The following is an 11,256-nucleotide window of genomic DNA, read 5'->3' on the forward strand; positions in this document are numbered from 1 at the left end:
GGGCATAGACCAACGTAGGCCAAAAGCCTAAGCTTGGGGGAGTACGTATTTCTCACCGACATTACATTCATGTTCACACACTCATGCCAGTTGTCGGTGCTCATACTTTTTCATTGTATCATCCATGCTAGTTCATTTTCTTTTTAAGCTTTCTTCTTGTGTGTTTGAGAAACCTTAAGAAAAACAAAAAAAATAGTTGTAACTTTTAGCTAGTTTACTTTCCATGGCTGTAGTAGTAGTAATTAAAAAGAAAACCCAAAAAGATTTCTCGTTCTTCTTTTGCTTGTTGGGAGCTTTTCCATGTAAATAGTTTTATTTCCTTTCTTTTCCCTGGGGGTCGAGAGGAGAAGACCATGATGAAAATGTTGAGTGGCTCTCATATGCATTATTGTTGATCTAACAAAGAGCCCATATTACCTTGTCTTCTCCCATGTATTGAATGCTTGCAGATTCCAGCTTAGTCCAATGCACATGCACTATTATTATTATCCACACTATTCGGTTGTGCAAGTGAAAGGCAATAATGACGATATATGATGAACTGATTGAGATGAGAAAAGCTGGTATGAACTCAACCTCTCTTGTTTTTGTAAATATGATTAGTTCATCGTTCCTGATTGAGCCTATTATGAAAGAAACATGTTTGCAATGACAATTAGAGATTATAGTTGACCATGCCATGCTTAATTTGCTAGGAGTTTATAACGGTTTACCTTGCGTGTCAACATGCTATTAAAATGGTTGTGATGTGGTATGATAGGGTGGTATCCTCCTTTGAACGATTCGAGTGGCTTGACTTGGCACATGTTCACGCATGTAGTTGAAACAAATCAACATAGCCTCCATGATATTTATGTTCATGGTGAATTATATCCTACTCATGCTTGCATTCAGTGTTGATTAATTTTAATGCATGTTCATGACTGTTGTCGCTCTCTAGCTGGTCGCTTCCCAGTCTCTTTCTAGCCTTCACTTGTACTAAGCGGGAATACTGCTTGTGCATCCAACTCCATAAACCACAAAGTAATTCCATATGAGTCCACCATACCTTCCTATATGCGGTATCTACCTGCCGTTCCAAGTAAATTTGTATGTGCCAAACTCTAAACCTTCAAATAAAAATTCTGTTTTGTATGCTCGAATAGCTCATGTATCAACTAGGGTTGTCTGTATCTTCCATGCTAGGAGGGTTATTCTCAAGATGAGTGGACTCTGCTCCTCACTCACGAGAAAATGGCTGGTCATCGGGATGCCTAGTCCCATGCTCAAATCAAATCAAATAATTGCAAACAAAACCCCCCCAGGATTGTTGTTAGTTGGAGGCACCTATTGTTTTGGGCAAGCCATGGATTGATGCTTGTTGGTGGTGGGGGAGTATAAACTTTACCATTCTACTTGGGAACCGCCTATAATGTGTGTAGCATGGAAAATATCGAGATCTCTCGGTTGTTATGTTGACAATGAAAGTATACCGCTCAAAATATTATTCATCTCTATTTCAAAATCGAGCTCTGGCACCTCTACAAATCCCTGCTTCCCTCTGTGAAGGGCTTATCCATTTACTTTTATGTTGAGTCATCATCCTCTTATTAAAAAGCACCAGTTGGAGAGCACCGCTGTCATTTGCATGTATTATTATTAGTTTACATTGAGTATGACTTGACTGGATCTCTTTTACCACGAATTACAATTTCCAGTCAGTCCTTGATCTTCAGGGGTGCTCTGCATTTATGTTTTGCAGTCTAAGAAAGGGCTAGCGAGATACCATCTTGTTATGTCATATTATGATTGTTTTGAGAAAGTGTTGTCATCCGAGATTTATTATTATTGCTCGCTAGTTGATTATGTCATTGATATGAGTAAACATGAGACCTAAATGTTATTGTGAATATGGTTAGTTTATATTCTTTGTTGAAAACTTGAATGTTGGCTTTACATATTTACAACAAGAGAAAACAGAGTTTGTAAAAGGTTTTCTTCATCACTTTCAGTTTGTCAACTGAATTGCTTGAGGACAAGCAAAGGTTTAAGCTTGGGGGAGTTGATACGTCTCCAACGTATCAACTTTTCCAAACACTTTTGCCCTTGTTTTGGACTCTAACTTGCATGATTTGAATGGAACTAACCCAGACTGACGTTGTTTTCAGCAGAATTGCCATGGTGTTATTTTTGTGCAGAAATAAAAGTTCTCGGAATGACCTGAAAATCAACCAAGATTATTTTTGGAATATATATATATAATAATGGTGAAAGAATCCACATCAGGGGGCCCACACCCTGTCCACGAGGGTGGGGGCACGCCTACCCCCTGGGTGCGCCCCCTGCCTCGTGGGCCCCCTGACGCTCCATCGACCTCAACTCCAACTCCATATATTCACTTTCGGGGAGAAAAAATCAGAGAGAAGGATTCATCGCGTTTTACGATACGGAGCCGCCGCCAAGCCCTAATCTCTCTCGGGAGGGCTGAGTGGAGTCCGTTCGGGCCGGCCCGGGCCCGTCGTTTTTGCACTTTTCTGAAGGTCGGTCCGGGACGGCCCGGAGCCCGATGGGCTTTTATGTGTTCGGGCCAGGCTCGGGCCCAGAAAACAGCCCCGATGGCCGGGCCGGGCCCGGGCTTGCGTTTTTTGCATCGGGATTGGCTAGGCCCGTCCCGAAGCCCGGCCCGACCCGAGGTATGGCCAGGTATAACCTTCCTCCATCACCAATTTCATGATGATCACCGACGTGCGTGAGTAATTCCATCGTAGGCTTGCTGGACGGTGATGGGTTGGATGAGATTTATCATGTAATCGAGTTAGTTTTGTTAGGGTTTGATCCCTAGTATCCATTATGTTCTGAGATTGATGTTGCTATGACTTTGCTATGCTTAATGCTTGTCACTAGGGCCCGAGTGCCATGATTTCAGATCCGAACCTATTATGTTTTCATGAATATATGTGAGTTCTTGATCCTATCTTGCAAGTCTATAGTCACATATTATGTTCTATGATCCGTTAACCCCGAAGTGACAATAATCGGGATACTTACCGGTGATGACCGTAGTTTGAGGAGTTCATGTATTCACTACGTGTTAATGCTTTGGTCTGGTGCTCTATTAAAAGGAGGCCTTAATATCCCTTAGTTTCCAATAGGACCCCGCTGCCATGGGAGGGTAGGACAAAAGATGTCATGCAAGTTCTTCTCCATAAGTACGTATGACTATATTCGGAATACATGCCTACATTACATTGATGAACTGGAGCTAGTTCGGTGTCACCCTATGTTATAACTATTGCATGAGGAATCGCATCCGACATAATTATGCATCACTGATCCATTGCCGACGAGCTTTTCATATATTGTTCTTCGCTTATTTACTTTTTCATTGCTACTGTTACAATCACTATAAAACCAAAACTGCCACCGTTACTTTTGCCACTATTACCACTACTATCATATTACTTTGCTACTAAATACATTGATGCGGATATTAAGTTTCCATGTGTGGTTGAATTGACAACTCAGCTGCTAATACTTGAGAATATTCTTTGGCTCCCCTTGTGTCGAATCAATAAATTTGGGTTGAATACTCGACCCTCGAAAACTATTGCGATCCCCTCTAATTGTGGGTTATCACACAGTGGCACATAAGTAGTTGCACAGTGGCACATAAGCAGTTGCACAGTTACACGAAGTACATTATCTTTCTTGGTTTTAAATTTTTGTGACAAATTTTGTTTGCCCACCGCAGCAATGAGTGTGGGTTGTTCGCAATGCTTAATGCCACTGAGTGGAACGGTAGCCAACTGTCCAACTACGAACCCAAGGAAGTACTCAACATCAGGAAGAAGCTGACATATGATTGGGTCACCAGCCCGCACAAGTCCACCCCATAGAGGAAGTTGCTCAGATATGACAAGGACTAGGTCAGTACTCTTTTCTTTCTCTATCCCATTGAGGAAGTTGCTGGTTTGCACAATTTTTGAGCAGATTTTGTAGTTGCACACTAGTTCTAATTCCATTTTGCAACTCAATATCATCACTTTTTTACACATTAGGAGCACTGGACATACAATTGTTCAACAACTAAATATTTAACCATTTGCCAACAAAGGCACAAATAGCAACCATTTTTACACAGTGCATGAACTAATTCAAGGAAAACAAATTAGATAAGAAGAAAGCATAGATGCTGAATGTGTCCACTTGGTCCCAACATCGCTCAAAACCATCATTCTTTTCCTTTTTGTCACAAAGATACAAACGATGAAAGAGAATCACAGTAGCCTGAGTGGACACACACCAACAGTGTGCTCTGTAGATTGGCACTGGCTGCATTTGTTTTTCTTCTTTGGGTGTAGCTCCAGTGCTGATTTGTACCGTTGACTCTTCGCCCTACCCTTTGTAGTAGACCTTGGAGGATCCCTGGGCACAAAACCATCAGAGGCTTGTGCAGGGGATGCAGCCTCCAATGGGGTAGTAGGACCATCACGAGGTTGTGTTCGATCACCTGTGGAATAATCATATAAAAAGTTAGTATTTTTTTGTGCAACCAGTATTGATGTTCTCTGCAACCACACAGCCCATGTTGTGCAACTAAATGGTTGTTGTGTGCAAGTTAAATTAAAAAAAACTATAGTAGCACGGCCCGTCGCGGTACTTGGATGGTAATCACCTATGGGCAGAAGAGGAAAAGCAAGTTAGTTTTTTATCTTGATGCTCAAACTAACATAACGCACACAACTAGGTAGCTTGTTCTGTGCAACTGGGCACTATGATGTGTGCAACTAAAGTCACACACCTAGTTTCATGGCAAGTTGGGGAAGGTAAATACCTGGGTGATGAGCCCCTTGAATACTGCCTATAGGGCCATGGGAGGAGCACGCGGGGCACTGCTTGTTGGGCCAGACGGGGGAGGAGGTGGCGGAGCATGCCGTGTACGACCTGGAGGTGGAGGAGGTCCTCGAGGGTTGCCATCACCTATAGCCAGAACGGAAAAAACAAGTCAGTTGTTTATCTTGATGCTCGAACTAACATAGCGTGCGCAACTGGGTAGCCTGTTCTGTGCAACTAGGCACCATGATGTGTGCAACTGAAGTTACACACCTAGTTAGATGGGGAGTTGGGGCAGGTAATTACCTGGATGATGAGCCCCCTGAGTACTACCTGTAGAGCCATTAGGAGGAGGACGCGGGGCACTGCTTGTTGGGATAGGCGGGGGAGGAGGTGGCGGAGTATGCCGTGTAGGGCCTGGAGGTGGAGGAGGTCCTTGAGGGTTGCCATCATCTGATGACCCAGTAGCAGCAGCCGGTTTTTTATTTTTCTCGGACTTGTTCAGGTGGTCGATCTCGATACGTGCTCCGTGCATATGCTTGTATACAATTTCCTGTGTTGCATCGGATCCACTTGCAAACTTGGCTAGTTTCCCAAAATCGTATATCATGTTTCTCTCCCTTATCTGCTTTTTTTATTGAGAAGGCATTTCATCCAATTGGTCATACCCGGTTCCTGGCGCACTAGGGACATTAGTAGGAGTCCACCGTCTTAGCATGTACCTTTCCAGTATGACATCAACTCTGAGATGGGTGAACACCTTGAGGATGTGGCAACAGAGCATGCCATCCTTTTCCATTTTGTAGCACTCACACAAATAGGAACCCCCCACCCTTGCGTGCACCAAGTAGTTTCAAGAACCATATTTGGCAACAAATTCCTGGTTCGGTCTAAGCTCAAAAAGGACAGCCCCAACTAGGAACGCATTATAACGTCCAATAAGCACAAACTTTTCTCTGAACTTGCGGTAAAGGTCCCTAGTGTAGGTTTCGTAAGCTTGCCTCCCTATTGGAAAGTTGGACCATAGCTCAATCTCAAGGTGTTATGTCATGTAATCATTGCAGCCTTCCTTGGCAAGGATATGGTTCTGAATTTTTTTCATATTGCTTGATGAAGTTCAACATTGAGTTGTGTCGGTTCACATATCTTTTTAGGACGGTGTTGAACCCCTCAGTACGTTGTGTAGACTGCAGGAAGGGGAAGAACCTGTGTTTGAAGTAGCACGGCACCCAATTTGACCTATCTTCGTACAACTTCTCAAAGTGTGTGTGTCATAGCCTCGTACTTCATCATTAACCCAGCCCAATTTTGCTCAAACTCGTCTATAGTGAAGGTGAAGTCAACACGGTAGTTGAAATCATCAAAGAGCCCTGGATTCCGGCACAACAACCAACCAACTTTTTCTTGAGCCTTTTTCATGATGTGCCATCGACAACAGCAATGCACTGTGGTTGGGAAGATGCTCTGTATTGACAGCATCATTGCCCCTCCTAATCAGTTATGAAGTTGTCAGGAGGTTTGCCATCCATAGCCTCTAGGAGTGCTCGGAAGACCCAATCAACGCTCGATGCTAACTCTTGCCTAACAAACGCGCAACACAGCATGAAAGATTGGCCATGTCGGTTTATTCCGATGAAGGGCGCGAACGGCATATTGTACAGGTTGGCCATGTAGGTGGTGTCAAACGATATGCAATCGTGGTACGCCTCCGCATAAGATTTTTGAGCTGAGCCATCCACCCAAAATATGTTGACAACTCTGTCCTTTTCATCATATTTTACCTTATAGAAGAAGTCTGGATCGGTTTTTTGTATATCCTTGAACTGCGCAATTGTCTCAATCATGTCACCCTCCTTTGTGTCATCTCTTCGGAAACTTGTACACAGATTTGTTATTGCCTTTGGTCCAAACGGCACCATCATCTCAGATCCATAGAACTCTGCCATTACATGCATCATACGTCCTGCATAATACAAAAAGAAACAATATATCTTTTTTTAGTCGCACGAATGAACATATCCAACTGCACAATAATATGACATGTGTTGGCATAGAAGATAGTTGCAGGAAATGGACAACCAGCTGCACCTTTTAAAAAACACTTTCATTTTGCACACAGGACATTATGCAGTTGCACAGTGAAGGTAATCTAGTAGCACATGAACATCATGTAGTTGCACAGTGAAAGTAATCTAGTTGCACACTTAATGAATTTTAGTTGCACACCAGTGCCATAATAGTTGCACGCTAGACTGCCTAGAGGGAAATTTAATTCTGTAAGGGATATAGAAATACGCCTATAGCCAAGTTGTAGTTATACAAGATGCGCAAAAAGTCCTTTTCATCAAGAGAGATGCCTTGGTGAGATCTCAAGTATTTGGACAATGAAGGTTTGTTCACCAGCGGATGATTGTGGTCACAAACAAAGTGCGTCACCTCCCATCGCCCATCCATCAGCTTCACCAACATTTTTGCCTTGCATTGAGTCTGCTTTATTGTCTCGCGTTTCCGTTTCTTCTTTTTCTTACTAGGACTAGCTGTCGGCGTTCTGGGAACGGGGGTCCCCAGACTTGCCTGCCTGCGGCCCACGGCGTGGTGGAGCCAGCAGGCCGTACAACCCATCTTCATCAACAAAGCATCCAAGACCCTCGCGAGGGTCCAAGCCTCGCGAGGCGGACGACGCAAGACCTCCTCCCGAGCGGCCTAGTCAGGCAGGCTCGCGAGGGGCGGAGATATCAAGGCGAGGCGAACCTCATGAAGCTCTCGTGACATGAGCCATGACGATAGATACCAGGCGGGCACCAGCGCGCGCAGCGTCCTTGTTTCCTCTTTGGTGCAAAGGAGGCAAGCGCAGCCACGGAGTACCGAGGCCTCGGGCAAAGGTTGCCATTTCGGTGCAACGAGACCAAGACCAGAAGGACGGCAAGACGGAGGTCATTGTGGAGCCCAAGACGGCGTCACCACCGGAGCCTTTCACAGGCGCAGACCACTTTTGTCAGGATAGCTTGTACTAGTTGTCCACCTTCGGATTAGCCCGCCATTGTTGGCTCCCTTCCCGCTCAATATTTGGGAAGAGGACCAGGGCCTATATAAGTAGAGCTAGCCACCATAGTGAGAGGGGGGAGGAGAGATCTCATCGGACCCAGAGATACGCACAAGTCCGAAAGCACAAGAACAGCTCAACCTTAGGAGGTTGTTCTCCCCTTGTATTGATCATCATCAGCCTAAGAGGCAATCCACAACCACCACACTGGAGTAGGGTATTACACCACAACGGTGGCCCGAACCAGTATAAACCTTGTGTCTTTCTGTGTTGCGAGTTCATCGAGTTCGTCCGCGAGATCTTAGTGAGCTAGGGCGTAGATTGGTAGGAGGGAAAGACTCCACGCGCACCCTAGTGTTCGAACCTTAACGGTTTGCCAGAACCCCACATCCGACATTTGGCGCGCCAGGTAGGGTGCGCCGGAGCTCCTCTCCACCAACCTGCGCCCCGCGCCGCCGCGCTCGCTCCCATGGCAGATGTCCCGCCACCCACCTCGACGGCCGACGCCAGCAGCAGGGGGTCAGGGTACTGAGCCCTGGCCCCCGCCCTGCGGCGAGTGCAGTGGCCAACCAAGTTCAAGCCGGAGATGCCGCCGCATTACGACGGCGCGACGGACCCGGCGTTATTCCTGCTGGCGTACGACACTACAAAAAAATACACATCCGTGACATTTTGGGCTGAACGAAATTTTTTTCTGCCATACATATGACACTTCTATGACGATAATTGTGACAAAACCCGGTATCATCATAGATGTGGTGGGCTCCTACTTCTATGACAAAAAATCATGACAGAAAATGGGCTTTTCGTCCTAGGCGGGCCGGAGACACAGCTGCATGAAATTCTTTGGGCCGTCCATGACGGAAAAAACCGTGGTAGAAGCGAGGGCGAGGAAAATTTTGGGGAGTTCCCGGTTACGGTGGGAGGTCGGGGGCCGAGCGATGCGCATTTCTCTCATACACGTATGCGTGTGGGTGCGAGGCGTTGGCTCTAACTGAACTCGAGCGAGGCGTTGAGCTCTAACTGAACCCGAGCGATTGCACTGCAGGCTACGCGTTACTGAACCCGAGCGATCGATCTATGGCTGTTAACTGAACCCGATCGAGCGATTCCTTCGCGACTGCTGCTAACTAAAGCCAATCGATGCTGCCTTTGGGATGAACAGTGAGCGTTGCGAGGGGGTTTGGATGAACAGTGAGTGGTGGCGTTGCCTCTGGATGAACAGGACCCCGTGGTGTGGTGGAGAGCTGGATGAACAGTAGATGGTGGAGGGGTGCCCGTGGAGGGGTGGTTGAACAGGCCCCCGTGGTGTGGAGGGTTGGATGAACAGTAGACGGTGGAGGGGTGCCCGAGGAGGGGTGGTTGAACAGTAGCCGGTGGAGTAGCGCGCGGTGGAGGCTGGATGAACAGGAGCCAGTGGAGGCTGGAGGAGGTCGACGGTAGAGATGAACAGTATCCCGTGGAGTCCTGTTTTGCGGTACGCCACACCCCTCCCGATCAACAGGACCCCCGTTTCGACCGTAGGAGGTCCATTTCGTCCATTTTGTGGTACGCCACACCCCTCCCGATCAACAGGACCCCTGTTTCGACCGTAGGAGGTCCGTTTCCTCCGTTTTGCGGTACGCCACACCCCTCTCGATCAACAGGACCCCGTTCCGAACGTAGGAGGTCCGTTTCCTCTGTTGTGCGGTACGCCAGGCCTCATTTCCATTGCCTGTTCTATCCAAGCCCTCCTGATGAACACGAACACGCATTCCATTTCGACCCAGCCGATTGGCTCCCACGCATTCTGTTGCCTCCTGATGAACACGACGCATTCCGTTGCCTTCCCATGAACAGGACGCATTCCGTTGCCTCCCCATGAACACGACGACGACGCTGTTTCTCCGTTCCGACCCAGCCATGTACACGAGCCCTGGCCATACGTATGCGCGAGTAGGCGTTTGAGACCCCGCCCGTATGTACACATATGTGGTTGTATTTTCTTTTTTTGCACACTGGCCGTTGTACGTACGTGTACATGCTACGTGCGCGCCTCTACTACGACATGTACGCGCCTCTACTATGACACGTGCGTGCCTCTACCTCCACCAGTATATATGTACGTACGCGTTCGTGACCAGAATGACAACGCTACGTACGCTTCGACTAGGTGGGTCCCGACTGTCAGGCACTTCCTTGCCTACGAAGATGTAGCTGGTGGGTCCCAGCAGTCAGGGGGGCGAATTGTTCTTTTTTGCCCGGACGCACTTCCTTGCATACGAAGATGTAGCTGGTGGGTCCCAGCAGTCAGGGGCAAACATTTTTTTCGTGAAATACGATGGACCATCCGGTGGGTCCCCGCTGTCAGGTGGAGGAATAATTATTTTTCACGTAATAAGGAGGCACTTCCTTGCTGCGGCCGTGGACCCAGCTGTCAGCCTCTCCACGTATAGTCCACGTCCGATGGAAGTTGTTCCTTGACCACGTTGACCACACCGCGCCGAGAGCACCAGGGCGGTGGACGACGGTGAGGCGTAGGAAGGGGACGACGCGGAGCCGGGGAAAATGCGGCAGTGGATGCCCGCGCGTAGAGGAGTATGAGGGTTCACTGGTTCGCTGTGGTGTGAGGCTGCCGTCGCCGCAGAATAACAGGGGGTGTGGGTGAGTAGAGGGATGGCCTGGCCAGCGGTGGAAGTAGTAGGGGGCAGTGAGGCCTCCGCCGCATCGCAGCTGGCCACGGGAGGCAGGAGCACGAGGCACGACCGACGCTAGTTTGGGTGGCTGGAGCAAGAAGACAAGAGGTTGAAGAAGCACTACGGCCGTTGGATGGACATCGTACGGTCACTGGAGCTAGAATCGTGCATATTGACTAAGTTGACAAAGTCCTCCGTCCCCGTCAACTAAGTAGGCCCACAAGTCAGCCTGCCACTATACTGGGTCCTAGCTAATAGGGGGAGTATTCATTTTTTTGTGCGTAATAAGGAGGCACTTCCTTGCGTGCGAAGATATAGCTGGTGGGTCCGAGCTGTCAGCGGCGATAACGTTTTTTTTTTGCGAAATATAGAGGCCCTTTCGGTGGGTCCCTGATGTCAGGTGGAGCAATCATTATTTTGCGTGTAATAAGGAGGCATTTCCTTGCGTGCGGCCGCGGACCCAGCTGTCGGCCTCTCCACGTATAGTCCACTTCAGATGCATGTCGGTCGTTGACCATGTTGACCAGGCCGCACCGAGAGCACCAGGGCGGTGGACGACAGCGAGGCCTAGGAAGGGAATGACATGGAGGCAGGGACGATTCGACAGTTGTTTCCCACGCGGAGGGGAGTACGACTGTACGAGGGTTTACTGGTTCGTCTGCCGTCGCCGGAGAATTACAGCAGGTGTGGGTGAGTAGAGGGATGGCTAGGCCAGCGATGGGAGTA

The sequence above is a fragment of the Triticum urartu genome, chromosome 4A (genome assembly GCF_056163025.1).
Source record: "Triticum urartu cultivar PI428250 chromosome 4A, HENAU_Tu73, whole genome shotgun sequence".
Taxonomy (NCBI): Eukaryota; Viridiplantae; Streptophyta; class Magnoliopsida; order Poales; family Poaceae; genus Triticum; species Triticum urartu.